The sequence below is a fragment of the Mustela nivalis genome (assembly GCF_964662115.1).
Source record: "Mustela nivalis genome assembly, chromosome: 2".
NCBI classification, from domain to species: domain Eukaryota; kingdom Metazoa; phylum Chordata; class Mammalia; order Carnivora; family Mustelidae; genus Mustela; species Mustela nivalis.
Window position 1 is genome coordinate 52110901 of NC_139021.1, and position 14906 is coordinate 52125806.

General features: G+C 43.0%; 1 protein-coding gene across 5 annotated transcripts in view; it reads left to right on the plus strand.

Moving 5' to 3' along the window:
- Positions 1-14906, plus strand: part of PAG1 (phosphoprotein membrane anchor with glycosphingolipid microdomains 1) — a 139727-nt gene that overhangs the window by 35528 nt on the left and 89293 nt on the right. For all 5 annotated transcript variants that reach the window (XR_014308499.1, XM_082719438.1, XM_082719440.1 and 2 more), the window contains exon 2: positions 11958-12027. The gene's annotated coding sequence lies outside the window, so the exon portion shown is untranslated. The remainder of the gene's footprint in view (positions 1-11957; positions 12028-14906) is intronic.

Below are 14906 nucleotides of genomic sequence, written 5' to 3' on the forward strand. Positions count from 1 at the left end.
AGCTTGAGCAAATAATGAATCTCTCACTACTTCAGTTTCCTCATCTGTAAAAGGGGATAATAATCATATTTCCCTCATTGGATTGTTGGCATATGAAAAGTTCATAGAATAGTGCCTGCTATGTGTTGTCAGTCCACTGGCAGTGTTGGCTCTTCTAGGAGGGAGGGCTCACAGGGCAAAGGCAGAAGACAGGCCTGCTCTCTCCTGCACCAAACAGTCAATGTTTCCTTTCATAAGTAGCAACATCTCTGCACTGGACATTTTTTTTTTTTTTTTTTTTGGTCAATTGCTCTTTTTATTCTGTACCTGCAAGGTCATCTGAAACAGCTTGTCTTTTAATGGAGCCTAGGAACTAACTTAGATACAAATAAGGAAGGATAAAGAATGCCAGTCAAAACAACACATGCTTTGGGGACCCTTATCAATGTGTGAGTGTTCTCAGACATCTCTTTGCAGGCTGGCTTCCAACCTTAGCTGTTTTTTCAGGGTCAGTCTTTGCACTAAACCCAGATATCTACTCATTTCCAAAATACAGCCATTCACGAATGGCTTTATAAACATTATAAAATGTTAGGAAGATCTTTGCCCCTGTTGGAAAACACCTTAGTTCTTATCTCCACTTTCCTAAGGACTAGAAGAGAAAAACCTTCCTATTAATTGTGAAATTGACCTCAATTCTTTTCAAGATATCTATCTATCTATCTGTTTATTTTTTAGAGAGAGAGCATGAGCAGAGGGGAGGGGCACAGAGAGAAGTAGACTTCCTGCTGACCAAGGAGCCTGATGATGCAGGACTTGATCCCAGGACCCTGGGATCATGACCTGAGCTGAAGGCAGACACCTAACTGACTGAGCCACCCAGGTGCCCACAGATATTTGTGTTTAAAGTATCTTTAGTAATAGATTGAAATATTTTTGCATGTGATCTTATTATACAGATGAAAAACTTGTCACTTTATCTCAAGAAACAAGTACATGAGAAATAATATGGAACTGAGTAATTTGAACCCAGAAACTCTAGCATTAAATGAAATACCCTAGCAGGGCTGCCTGGGTGGCTCAGTTGCTTAAGCATCCAACTCTTGATTTCGACTCAGGTCATGATATCAGCGTCATGAGACCCAGCCTCGTGTTGGCTCAATGCTGGGCATGGAGCCTGCTTCAGATTCTGCCTCTCCCTCTCTCTCTGCCCCTCTCCCTACTTGCAGGCATACACACACACACACACACACACTCACTCTCTCTCTCTCTCTCTCTCTAAAGGAGAAAGAAAGAAATACCATAGCAGACAGTTTCTATATTTTTCCTAATTCTATATGTCAAGAGGCTTCCTAAGTACATTTGTAATAATGATCCTGTAAGGAAAAGTATTTTTGAGTTCAGGAGTTTCCATTGACCCAGTTGCATTCACATGGCCTGGATTCCTGGGCCAGGCAGGCAGTGCTAGGCATGGTTATCCACCAGCTGAACAAGATGAGAGAGTCCTGTCTTCAAGGAGCTGCTCTTCCAGCCCCAGGTGTGGCTCCCTGGAGTGGATTTAGGGATGGAGGAACAAGAGCAGACTGAGCCATGAGAAGAGGCATTCATGTTGCCGGGGAGAGATTGGGCCTGAGAAGCAGATGTAGGAGTGAAGGAGGTTTAAAGGCTCTTGAGATGGCAGGCAAGGTTGCTGTGAGCAGATCTGACGGCCCCTGATTCTCTGATCCCCTCTCTCTTTCCTGTTCTCTCAGCAGCTGCAGACTTTATCTCTGAGGTAGGGGAAAATGGAGAGTGGGTAAGGAACTCACGAGGAGCAGAAGTGGGGATGTTTCTCTCTCTTGTCTCTTGCCTCCTCCACCTCTGTCTCCTCCTCCTCACTCTTGATCCTACCTTGTCGCATAGATCTGACTTTGCAGAGTGGAAGCTGGCAAGGGGAGTTCTAGAAGTACTGGAAGAAAACGAAGCAACTTTTTTCCTTCATCTTTTCCAGTTTCCTCTATCACTCTGTGTTTCTTTAGGTCCTGTGGGGATAAGAGATCCCAACCGGGAAAGCATATACATGCCTACTTTGTCCTTTTTACCTTCTCCCTTCCTCCCAACCTCCTTTCCAGCAGAGTGCCCCCCCAACACACACACACACACACACACACACACACACACACACACACACTCTTCAGGTCCATGCTGAGGTCTGTATGTATGTGAAGATGGTGATGATGATGGCTCCAATAGAAAGGTTGAGAAGCTGCAGCTGGATGTTGTGAGCAATGAAAACTTCAAGTGAAGGAAGAAGAAGATCCAACCATTGGCTTAAAATGATTCATAGTCCAGAGGACTCATTCTAAATACACATAATAATGAAGCAGTAGATTCTAACTGATGAGATCAGAAAGATGGCAAAAGCCTTGAAGAAATGAATTCTAACTGGGGATGGGAAAGGGGAGAAGAGAATGGTGCTGGCAGAAGCAGCTGCTTGAAAGCGTTTTTCAGGGTATGAGTCACAAGCTCGTGTGGGTACATTAAATGAATTAAGGGAGCCAGATTTCAAAGCCCTCCCAGGACCCCGCCAGTGATTTGGTAGAGAGGTGGGTAAAGCTACATCCCTTTTTGTTAACTCCAAGAACAACAGCAGTGACCTGCAACAATCAGAAGCTGCTAGCACCTGGTTGCAGTATCTGGGAGACGTTAGGGAGTGGTGAAGACTGTGGCAAACAGGGAGTATTCTTTATCTAAAAGGCAACAGTTAAATAGTTTCATTCAGTTGCTGTTGTTCAGGAATTTGGGAATGTGGGTTTAATGCTGGTAGATTTTACATTCCACTAACTGTAAGCTAGGCCCTGTTCTTAGTGCTTAATAGACTGATTTAACACAACCTCAAAGATGCAATGAATGTTTCTTAAAACCTGATACTTCAGCTAGTTTGTGATAGGCTGCTTGCATTTCAGCAAGCTGTATCTTCTCTTGGTATTTTTTCTTCTTCATCTTTTCTGGTCTTTTCTGGGGGTACTTTGTATCCTCAAATGATGGAATGTTCTCTTATGAAGGATGTTGCCTTGAGACAGAGAACACTGCTTCAAAGGTAAGCCTGGCTGTCTTTCATAAGGTAGTCTCTCTGAGGGTTTATTTAGGAAGTGGTACCTACGACATAGGTCAGTCTGTTCTTGTCTCCAGCTGATCTAAATGTTTTGCTTTCAGTAAAATTTTCACATTTTTCCCCCAAAACTTTAGTCTAAACTTCCAGTTATTGATTCAATTAATCTTTTGTGTTTTTAAAACATGCCTTCTTCAGCTTTCCTTTTATGTTCAGTAAATCATTTTCTGATTTCTAAACATACACAAAGAAAACTCCGAGTTGTTGAAAAAATATAGCCAATCTTTTCATAGATAGAGAAATTGATATTTTTTCCAGAAATTAGTATTATCATCATAGGTTGGAAGATGCCATTTGGTCTTCACATGTGAGTCAAGACAGATATCTGCCATTTACAGATCTGATTAAAGTGTGCCTCAGTCCTTTTCAACCTTTTGGGAAGTATTAGTTGCACAACAGTGATGGAATTTGAATAGCGAATACTCTTTACTAACTAGTTTTTGTGGCTGAGGTCGAAGGGGAAACCCATAATAAAATTCCCCTAATTTAGTTAGAAATGAATGGCTCCTAATCTGATGTAGGAAATGCATAATATGGCTGATGGGGAAAGTGTAGAGGGAACTGGCTTAAAAGTGACAAACCCGTGGATCAACGGCAACTCAAAGAGCTGATTGAAAATTTTCCAATTGTTCTTTTTTTTTTTTTTTAATTCATATCCCTGTGGGTTTGAATTCTGTTCATTTAATTGAACTTCAAGGCAGAGCCATGGAGCAGCCAAGCCTTGGGAGCATTTAGTGAAGTAGGGAGTAAAGGGCAAAGATGATTGGCAGCCTGGGCTGCATCCCTAGACCTGAAATGTGCAGAAACCTGGGATCTGGATTTCGACCAAGAAGCATGCTGTCCAGTTTCACACACCATTATGGTGTGGTCTCTCACTGCAGGCAGCGTGCCGTAAGCCAACACAGTACTAGAAGATGGTTTTCTAGAGCTCGGTTTCCAGCATCTTATGAGTGTATTCAGAATGTTGAAAGAGGGCACCTGGGTGGCTCAGTCCATTATGCATCTGCCTTTGGCTCAGGTCATGATCACCGGGTCCTGGGATAGAGCCTTCACATCGGGCTCTCTGCTTAGTGGGGAGTCTGCTTCTCTCTCTGCCTGCCACCCGATCCCCACCAGGCTCATGCTCACTCTCTCTCACTCTCTCAAATAAATAAATAAGATCTTTAAAAAAATGTTGAAAGAATCAGGGACTCCATGTCAAACAGAAACATGTGTTCTCAGGAAGCTGTAGACGGTCACATATTCGTAGATGTACAGAAGAGTAATTTTAGGAGGAATACGCCTGAAGGAGCAAGAGGTGGTAGAATGTTGGGCTGGGAAGGTACCAAGCCCAGTTCAGGATCTGTCGCTCAGCCTTTCTGGGTGTCTTACTTCCCCATCTGTGAAATGAAGTATGTTGAACTGTATGTATGGTTCTCTGGTGTGTGCTTCTCAGACTTCAGTGTGCTTACATGGTCCCCGGGCATCCTGTTAAATTGCAGCTTCTCATTTAGTAGGTCTGGGGTGGGGCCCGAGCTTTGGCTTTCTCATGAGCTTCCGGCGGTGATGCTGCTGCTGCTGCTGGGCCACAAACCACGTGTTGTTTCGCTAGCTCTGCGCTGTCCCCAAGCCCATTAGCTCTATGAGTCTATGGGCGTGATCATCTGACATTTCAGAACGACAGGAGGGTTTCCGGAAACATGCCTGCCATGGTATTAACTGTTCTCAGTCTTCATAATCATCTTCATCAAAAACCCTTTAAGTGCCTAATTATGCATAACAATTTCACATGCTTTACAAAAAGAACTAAATAGGTTTGGCCCTTGCCTTATCAGACTTGACAACCTAAGACAGATGGAGAACTATGCAGAGACAGTTATAAATATTGAGTGATAAATATTCATCCAGTTATAGGATGTATTAAAATAAAAAGGTTATGTATTCAGCATGGGCCTTGGGACATTTGTTTTCTTATAGCTTTTTGTTCCTTTTAAAATCTGGGAAACTAGAAAGGGGTTCTGTGATTTTTACTTGAAGAGGTTTCTGTTTTACCGATGGGGATTTGGGAATGGGAAGGTCAGTTTCTGAGGCTTCCTTTGTTGTTATTGTTGTTTATTTTGGCTGTACTAACCTCAGAAGAAATGTTTAGAGGTTCCTGGGTGGCTCAGGTCATGATCCCGGGGTCTGGGATCAAGCCCAGCAAGGTGCTCCCTGCTCAGTGGTGAGCCTGCTTTTCCCTCCCTCTGCTGCTCCCCCTGCTTGTGCTCTCTCTCTCTCTCATTCTCTCTCTCTCCTCCTCCTCTCTGTCAAATAAATAAATAAAAACTTTAAAAAATATATTTTATTGGCCTCACTTGCCAACTCTGATTACCTCGTGTAGGTGTCCTGGCCTGATTTCGTATTGCTTAATGTATTGTGTGGACACAGTTTCATTAGCCTCAGCTCTTTCCATCCCAAGGCCTTGGGGCCATCAGGTCATCCTCATGCTATCCTCGGGAAGCAGGGCAGGCAGGGCCAGTCATTAGTACCTCTGAATTATGGGCAGTTAAGGGATTCAGGGAAGGAAGCAGGTGTGTCCCAAGTCTCTTGGTAGTTAATTCACACAGGAAGGTTTGGATTCGGGTCTCTTCTTTCCTGTATGCTTGTTAAACAGATCTGAGGTCTCTGCTGTCTTGATGGAGGAAGGGGTCAGACGAGAGGCCATTGCCAGCCTTTTCTCCTGCTAGCGGAACAGATTCTGTTCCTCGAGGCCAGGCCACCCACCCACCAGAGATTGCATTCAGGTACCCATAGTGATGAGCAGGTTTGTTATAACCACGTCAAAATTTATCAGAATGATGTTAGATTGGCTCAGTTTGTTCATTTCTTCTAGCTTAGAAACAACTGAAAGAATTACCACAGATCTAGAAAAGGTCCCAACTAACCAAGAGGGTCTGTATCAAAATATTTATGGATGATGAGATTAAAGAGCATTGGTTTATACCTTCTTGACTCATGTAGGCACATGTAATATTTAGTGGTGACTGTGCATATGCTTTGGGACACAGTGACACAAGGGCCACACTCTGGGGTGACAGCTGTAAGTGAATCCAGTCTGAAATGGTATGTTTCAGTGAGGCTCCACCTTCGATCAAACTTGGGTTTGACACTTCGCTCAGCCACTCACCGACTGTGTTACTTATCCTTTCCAAGGCTCAGTTTTCCCCTCTGTGGAACCAGAATAACAGTAGTACAGAGCCCATGGAATTCTCCTGAACGTTACATGAGATGAGGTTGTACGGGTTGTGTAGCACAGCATCTGCAAGTAGTAGGACTCGTAAGCGGTCATTTTTACTCACCAAAATAAAACTGCTGCAAGTGACAGCATCTGGGATCATTTGGAACTGAAAGAGAAGAGTGACAGATTCTAAATTTGGAATTTTTATATTCTTTCACCTCTGAGTGTTTGTACGGGAGTTTGTATCTGGGTTAATGAAAATGTCACACTCTGTTTATCAGGAATAAAGCTGTTATTGAAGCAGAGCCTACATTAATTAGGCTCAACCTCATCTTTCATCCTGTAGTGTCGTGTACAGCTGTTGTTTTCTTTGTTTTATGAAAGTAACTATAAAGAGTGAAGGCAGCCTGCTCATATTTAAAGGAGACACAAAATCCTGAGTAATTACAATAGCAGGAAGCTGCAGCTTTAAAAAGTCATATTATTATGTTTTGTCAATACGTATATTTTGCATCCGTGCCTAGTAATGGGTCTGCGTAGACATGTGGAATTATTCAGGCTGGATGGAGGGCGCTAAGTATCAGTTTACTACCTCGAAGGCTGGTGAGAGCAGAGGGGGCTAGCTGGAACTTGGTCTCAGGCAGCAGGGGGATGTCATTTGCTTACACAGCAAGGGCGGGAATGTGAATGAGGCGCTTGGAGGGGCTGCCTTCTTTGGTAAATGGAATCTAAAGCCTGCCAGCAATATTGTAAGGCTGCAGGGCAGGACGGAGCAAGGGCACAAGGCAGCTGGATGGAAACCCAGGAAGCCAAAATGAGCCGTTTAAAGTGGAGGAAGGGGAGCAGAACCCCAGGGAAGTCCCTAACCTCAGAAACTGATTCAGTAGCTTTTTTTTATCTGGTGCCCATGCTTCTGGTCAGGCTCAGATGTAAGCCAGGTCTCCCTCAAATTTAGTGTGCACATGAGTCACCTGGTAAATGTAGATTCAGATTCAGTAGATCCGAAAGTCTGCATTTCACCCAGGTCCCCAGATGCTGATGCTGCTACGGGTCCGGGGACCACACTTCGAATAGTGAGGGTTTAGCCCACTCTCCCTCCAAGCATCCTGTTCTCCAGGCACCACCTCTGTGTTCAACTATACCCCACACCTTACTTTCAGGCATTTTGGGGCTCTGCCAGGACCTACAGTCCATTGATCCTGCTAATTTCCACTGTCACTCCTGCGTGTTCTCCTTTCGCAGTTACCCCGCTTAGATGCCATTCTCTCTCTCCATTCCCTCCAAACATTCCTTTGCTATACCTTCAGGTTCTTTGCTTCTTTCTCTCTTTCCTCATTTTACTCACCTGCTTACACTATCTCTCTGCCCGCCCACATCTGTGCTGCTGATATGGCTGGAGGGACACGCATCCCTGCACTAATAGGTCTTGTTTTTACCCAGTGGACCCCTAAGACTGCTGGTTTCCTTGTCCATTCATTCACAATTTCCCTCTTCCAGAGGACTCAACCCTACTTTCTGCTCTTCTGTGAAACCTTCACCGTTTTCTTTCCCCTCTTTACTTTCCGCTGATAAAATTGCTTCTCACATGCATCTGTTGGGTTCACCCCCATGTCTGCATGTGGGCCCATGTCTGGGGTCTCCTCTGGAGGAGCCATGGGAGCACTGGGCATTCTCTGAGTCTCCCAGTGGTGCCACCATGATGGTCACGTTGAAGGGCATGCATGACTGTACCCATGCCCCAGACTAGCTTCAGTTGTTTAGTAATTCTCATAACTGTTTTGCCAGATGGCTGGTTTGTCTCCCATCCCCTACCAGGACACTCCATAAGGGCTGGGAATTTTGTCTGCCTTGGTCAGTATGGAAACACCACGAGGAATAGTGTCCAGCACATGGAAATTATCCTTCAATAACGCATTTGAAGAGATATTAGATGTATTAGAGTGGAAGATGTGATTATATTTGAAGAGAATCTGAAAAAGCTAATTATAACAAAAACAATATATCAACATAGATTTTTAATTTTTTTTTAATTTTTTTATTTATTATTATTTTTTATAAACATATAATGTATTTTTATCCCCAGGGGCACAGGTCTGTGAATCGCCAGGTTTACACACTTCACAGCATTCCTCATAGCACATACCCTCCCCAATGTCCATAACCCCACCCTCCTCTCCTGACCCCCCTCCCCCCAGCAACCCTCGGTTTGTTTTGTGAGATTAAGAGTCACTTATGGTTTGTCTCCCTCCCGATCCCATCTTGTTTCATTTATTCTTCTCCTACCCTCCAAACCCCCCATGTTGCATCTCCACTTTCTCATATCAGGGAGATCATGTGATAGTTGTCTTTCTCCGATTGACTTATTTCACTAAGGATGATACCCTGTAGTTCCATCCACGTCATCACAAATGGCAAGATTTCATTTTTGATGGCTGCATAGTATTCCATTCAACATAGATATTTTAAAAGCCACTGTCATCCTTTCTGAACAGACAAGGCTATGGGAGACCCTTGTTTGGGGACCCCTTTGGACCTGACACTGCCAAATGTCCTAGAGGTTGCTGAGCCTGCCAGGCTTTTCCGGGATCAGGAGGGAAAATGACCAACATCTAATTCTGTCCAAGAATTCCTGTGCTTTCTCAGTAAACACTCTCAGGGAGGTCGATAGTCACATGAGCCTTTAACCAACCCTCCTGTTCTGGGCTACAGAGCATGCTGTCTTTACTTGGGACCTGACAGAGAGCTGTAATGAAAGCATTTGACAATTCCACAGGCTAACTATGCCTACTTTGTCGTGCATTTAGGAAAGAGGATATTTGCCATGCATATGACGCTGTTTGGGCCTATGCTTATGAAAACAACCACGTACATGGCTTTAAGTTGGTAGAGGAAATGTCCTATGAAGCCACAAATGGAGGCACTCTCCATGGGACTGTGTAGTGCTGCCCATTTCAAGGATGAGAAATGCAGGCAGTTGGTCCATTGCAAGTGAAGGAAAGGTGTATCAGTGTGGAAAGTTCTAGAAATATTTATTTTAATTTCATTCTGAAGAGTTTTGCTTTTAATAACATTGCCAGCATAGATCCTTGCCTCCCAAGCTTTTGAGTAAGCTTTGGTTGAGGAATCCAAAGCAGAGTGTGTTTTGTATTAGGGCCGAGAATACAGAGGGTGCTCAATATATGTGCTTTCCTCCCTCTCTTTTCCCTCACCCATTCCCTTTCTGCTGGTCCTTATCCAATTTGTTGTCTTTCTGCAAAGTATGGAAGTTAAGATAAAAATATTACTATGCTTTAATAAGTCATCATTCATTGAGACCAGTGATTCTCAGCTAGGAAGTGATTTTGCCATTAAGGGGACAGTTGCCAAAGTCCAGAGACCTTTTTGGTCACCACAGCTGAGGCGTGTAGGAACACCAACCCTTCAGAACAAAGAATCTCCCAGCCCCACATTCCAGTGCTCTGTACTTTGCACTGCCCTTTGTAGTTTACTTCTCTACTGGACTCTAAAGAAGAGACGGGCAAGATTGGGGGTGTCTGGGTGGCTCAGTCGTTAAGCGTCTGCCTTCAGCACAGGTCATGATCCCAAGGTCCTGGGATCAAGCCCCACATCAGGCTCCCTGCTCAGGGAAACCTGCTTCTCCCTCTCCCAGCCCCCCTGCTTGTGTTCCCTCTTTCGCCATGTCTCTATCAAATAAAATCTTTAAAAAAAAAAAAAAAAAAAGGTGGGGGGGAGAGAGAGAGAGACAGGCAAGATTGAGAAGGTTGTGACAGGCTGTGGGTCTAGGTTGGTGGACCACCCCTGCCAGGTACCAGCATCCACCTACTCTGAATAAGCACATTACAGATTGTTTCCAGCTGAAAAACAACTGCTTTACTCAATATTCATTTCGAGGTCGAGTTGTTCGACCTCTTAAAAAGGCAGTAAACCGACAGTGTGGCAGAGGCAGGGAGAACTGTGGGTGGGAGCTTAGGGAGATGAGGCGGAGGCTCCACTAGGGTGCTGGGCATGGTGGCAGGTGTGTGATGGGGAGCTTGTCACACTGTGCCAAGTGGCTTGGGTTTCATCCGAAGAGCTTTGGAGAGTCCTATGCACAGAGCCCTCACTCTCTTTTCTGTGGTCTCTTCACAACCTGGACATAGGTCTGTTGTTACCTGTGTCTCTGTATCATGTATATTGGTAACTTGGTCTCTGGAACTGGGCCTTCTCCTCTTCGCTTTGAGATAGCACAGAGGTTTTTCAGAAAGGCTTGTTAGACAGAGGTAGCAGAGTCTCAAAATAGTTCTCCACTTCTAAACAGGTGCTACTCTCAACACTTGCTTCTGACGCAGTTGATTAGAGCTTGAAATGCATCTTCCTGGCTCTATAAATGATAAGTTTTCAGGAAACCTACCAAAACCCATGATATGGCTGAACTGTAACACTTAGTGGTACAGAATGGGGAATTTCCCAGCAAAAGGTGAAGAGGAAAGAATTTCCGTTGCCTTTCTTTGTTGAAATATGGTAAATGTGATCTTTACCATTTCCCTGCCTCCCCGATGTGTGACTCTCCCTTGCCATTTATGGCCCTTTTTCTCTTGGAGCTTATATTCAGGCTCTTAGACTATGTGGGTGTAGGCTCCATGAGGTGCAGTAGGGGTTGGGGGGCTCTTGGTGGCCCCTGGAGAGTCTGATACGGCAGCTCACAGAGCAAACACCACCTTGCTTATTGTCAATTTTACTATCTCTTGTTCTTTCTAGCATTCACTTGCATTTCATTTTTTTCATAAGAAATGGCTTTCTTTTCTCTTTTACACTACCAAAAAGGAAAAAAAAATTGCATCGGTTTACATCAGTGGATACTGTTTCTGAGAATATTCAGTCTAGTTATTGGGCCATTCTTTCATGACCCCTGCCTTTTACTTCCACTTAACATATTTTAAGTTGCCTTCCTAGATCCATAGTCAACAAAAACAAAACTTCAGATTTGAGATTACATTCCTCAAAATAGCATCACCCTTCCTCTTAGAGGAAATGATCTTTATAAGTAATAGGATTTTTATTTTAAGGTAAGAATGATGCTAACAAAAATATAGCACATTTCAAGATGAAAATAAAATAATATGCCTAAATATATTGTAATAATTATCACACTGTTCTGTACCACTTTATTCCAGCTATCTTTGTCTTGAAAAGGCCATCATCATCTGGGACATGCAGCCCTTTTTGTTTTAACCCACGGTATCTTGCAGAACTCAGAAGGTCTCTGTGTGAGGTGTGCAGTACTAACCCATAGTCACTGTCCATGTCTGTGGAGAGAAAGGCAGAATGCAGCAATGTGTCTAAAACCTCCAGGGCATAATTATTCATTGTTGGGAGCACATGTAATGTCATGTACACTTTTCCGCATATATAAATTTCAGATAAATATATAGGTCTGTGAATATTTTAAATGAAAGGTTTAACCTTTGTTTTTCAACATTCTTTTTTTATAGTATTAAAATACTAAAGGTTAATTAAAGAGTTGTTGGTTGCTTTTCTTATTGTTCAGAACCTTAATAGGTAAATGAAAAGGTGATCATTTTACCCTTAGCTATTGTAATGTTCCTTCAGTTCAGAGTTTTGAAATTGTTTCTTCTTGTGTTTCCTTTCCAGAAAACACAAGGCCGTTCTCTTATTTCAGCAGTTGGGTGTAACTTCAGAGCCGGAAAAGAGTGATTTCAAGGTATTCACATATCTGATGTATTCTATGTTCTCGCTTATTCAAGCTTGCTTTTAGCTTAAGTTTGTATGGGAATCGATAGATTATTTGGGGACCCTGCACTGTAGAACTTAGACACAGCTTTGAAGCTGAAAAATCTCAAGAGTATTAGCCTGTACAGTTCCTAATTCAGCACCAGGGGTTTTTGCCATAGAGATTGTGAGACATCAATGGTTATGCTTTCTATAGTGTGGCATTTCCTATTGGTGATGGGCACAACCCTGGCTCTGCCTTCTAATACCAGTGAGGGACTGGACAAAATGCCTACCCTCTCGGTCTCTCTACTCAACTTCGAGATAAGGATAATCACTGTTACCGTCTTGAGGGTTTGTTGGATAGATTAATAGGATGCTGTGGTGTTCTCCAATGTCACTGCCACCACAATCAAAATTGTGAGGCTGTGTTCACTGTTCTCAGTGGTGTAAGGAATCTCATATATGCTAATGATAAAGTTGTATCAAATTTCCTTAATGACTTTGGGTCATTTTCGAATAGAACCGAATCCAGAAAAAAAAATTATTCAACCTAAGTGAAGGACAAGTTAACACAAAGATATTTTAGATTTAGTTATAGCAGTTAGCTTACTACTTGATTCTCAATTTTTATAATGAATCCTGGGCTGCAAAGTGCTATGTTCACCCATTTAAAAGATTTACAAACCTCAAACACTGTGACCTGACTGACCTCTATCCATTATACATCATTATGCAATTCCTCTGCGGGGCTAGAAAGAAAGGCATACATCTGGCTTGAATGTTCCTGATCTCTTTACAGAATGAATCCAGTAAAATAGGCCACTGTCTTTTAATTAAATCTTTCTTTTAAGTTGCTGAGAATTTCTTTCTCTTTCAGAGTAACCCTTTCCTCTTACAAGAACAGGGAGTGATTTCGGGGTCATTTTGATTACCCTCTGAGGTCTTTCTAAATATGACTACAGATTCTGGAAAACAGCCTGCCTTTTGTTAGTTAACTTAGCCTAAAGAATCAGTGCATTAAGAGCTTTGATTATCCACACTCCAAAAATGCTTCACTCTGATCACCCAACATTTGACTAAAATCTCAATTTGGGGATTAAATATTTTCTCTAATGCACTTCCATTTCCACTAGCTGCTTGCCTTACTCATTTTATTTGTGGGCCTGAAATGAAACATTTTCCAGTTAGGGGGGCATTAAGGTTTAACTCAGAAATATATATTATAGAATAGGTCTCAGATGTTTCTGTAGTGGAATCACAGTCTTGAGTTTTTGGAAAGCATTGTATTTATTGTGTGCTCCTTTTTTTGTTCATGGCCGATTGCTTAAATTTAACGGAGGATTTTTTTTTCCCCCCGACCAAATTTCCAGTGTGCTCTCTGCCGAATTCCTGACCCCAATGTTTTGGTTATCTTCACTTGTGTATCCCCGGCAGCTCTCAAAATTAATATTGGATTCAGTGAAACATTTTCCCCTTGCCCACCTGCTCGCCTTCTGCTTATAACGGATTCCTTCTCCTGGAATCAATATTTCACTTAAAGGCATCACTGTCGACCCTGTGACTTAAGCCAGAAATCTCCAGCCTGACATTGCTTCACCCTCTGCATCCAGTGCACACCAGATTCTGGATTTAAGATCATATATGAAAATTCCAAGAACAGTGACTGGGGCTTGGTGAGGCCAAATATTAACTGCCAGCTGCTACAAATGTTTGCTGTAAATATCTTCCCAGTCTCTCCTCTGTCTGCTACCGTCACTATATAGTTCTGGCCCTCATGACTGGCCTTCAGTCTGTTGCTAGAACTAACGTAAGTCTCTTCCAAAACTCTACCGATTTTAGGTCCCTTGCTCCCCGATTTAGAACGTGGTTTCCTACTCAGTGACTTCTGTGTACACTTTAACCTTGAGAATAGATCCAAACACTTTGGTGTGGACTCCACGACTGGCTCTGTGCAGCCCTCTCATGCACTGCTTGCCTCTCCCCACTTCAGCATCATTTAGACTTTCAGCTTCATTTAGACTGAATTTCTCAGGATATTCCAACACACAGCGGGCTTTCAGGCACACGTGCCTTTGTGCGTGCTGTTCTTACTTCTGAGAATGCCCTTGCCCTTTTTTCCTTGATAAATTCCAGCACACCCTTCCAGATCCACCTCAGTTTTCATGTCCTGCGAGAAGCCCTCCTGATCCCCCGATATAACTGGGCTTCCACAGTTCTTAAGTTGTGTCTCTGATTGTGCTGTATTTAATTATCCACTTATATGTCTGACCCTCCTATAGATACTTTTGGAATTTTAATTGTGTGTCATTTCCAACTTAGAAGTAGATTCAGCCAATATCCTCACCAGCTTTGGTGATGACAGTAGTTACTTTTCACTGTGCTTAAATTTGAGGTTCAAAATTTAGATTACCCCGACCTATTTCCAGGCCTCTAATCGCCTTTGACTTGGAAAAAGTGCTTTAAATTTCCAGACTTGTTCTTCCCACATATCAGAAAGACAAGCAATGAGAAGGAACAGCATCAGTAACTGTTTGGTGAGACATGAGCCCTAATCCAAATCAACACATGAGTGTTTCTTGAGAGACCGCAGTTAACACAATTAGCAAAAGACTGGATCTTTGAGGAGTTAGAGAAAAAGAATGGAATTCATTTTTAATTCCAACCAATTGTGAGCAGGAAGACAAAAGCCTTGGCTTTGTAACCAGAGGTTACCACAGGCCTGTCAGGACTTTGAACAACTGTCTCCACTGTGAAAATAGGTTTAGCTTGTCGGGTGAGAGCAGGGCTGAGGAAATAGTGACTTTAGCCAGCTTTTATCTCTTGTTTCATCTTTGGCTCACAAAGATGAGGTTAATTGCAGCAGAAGCT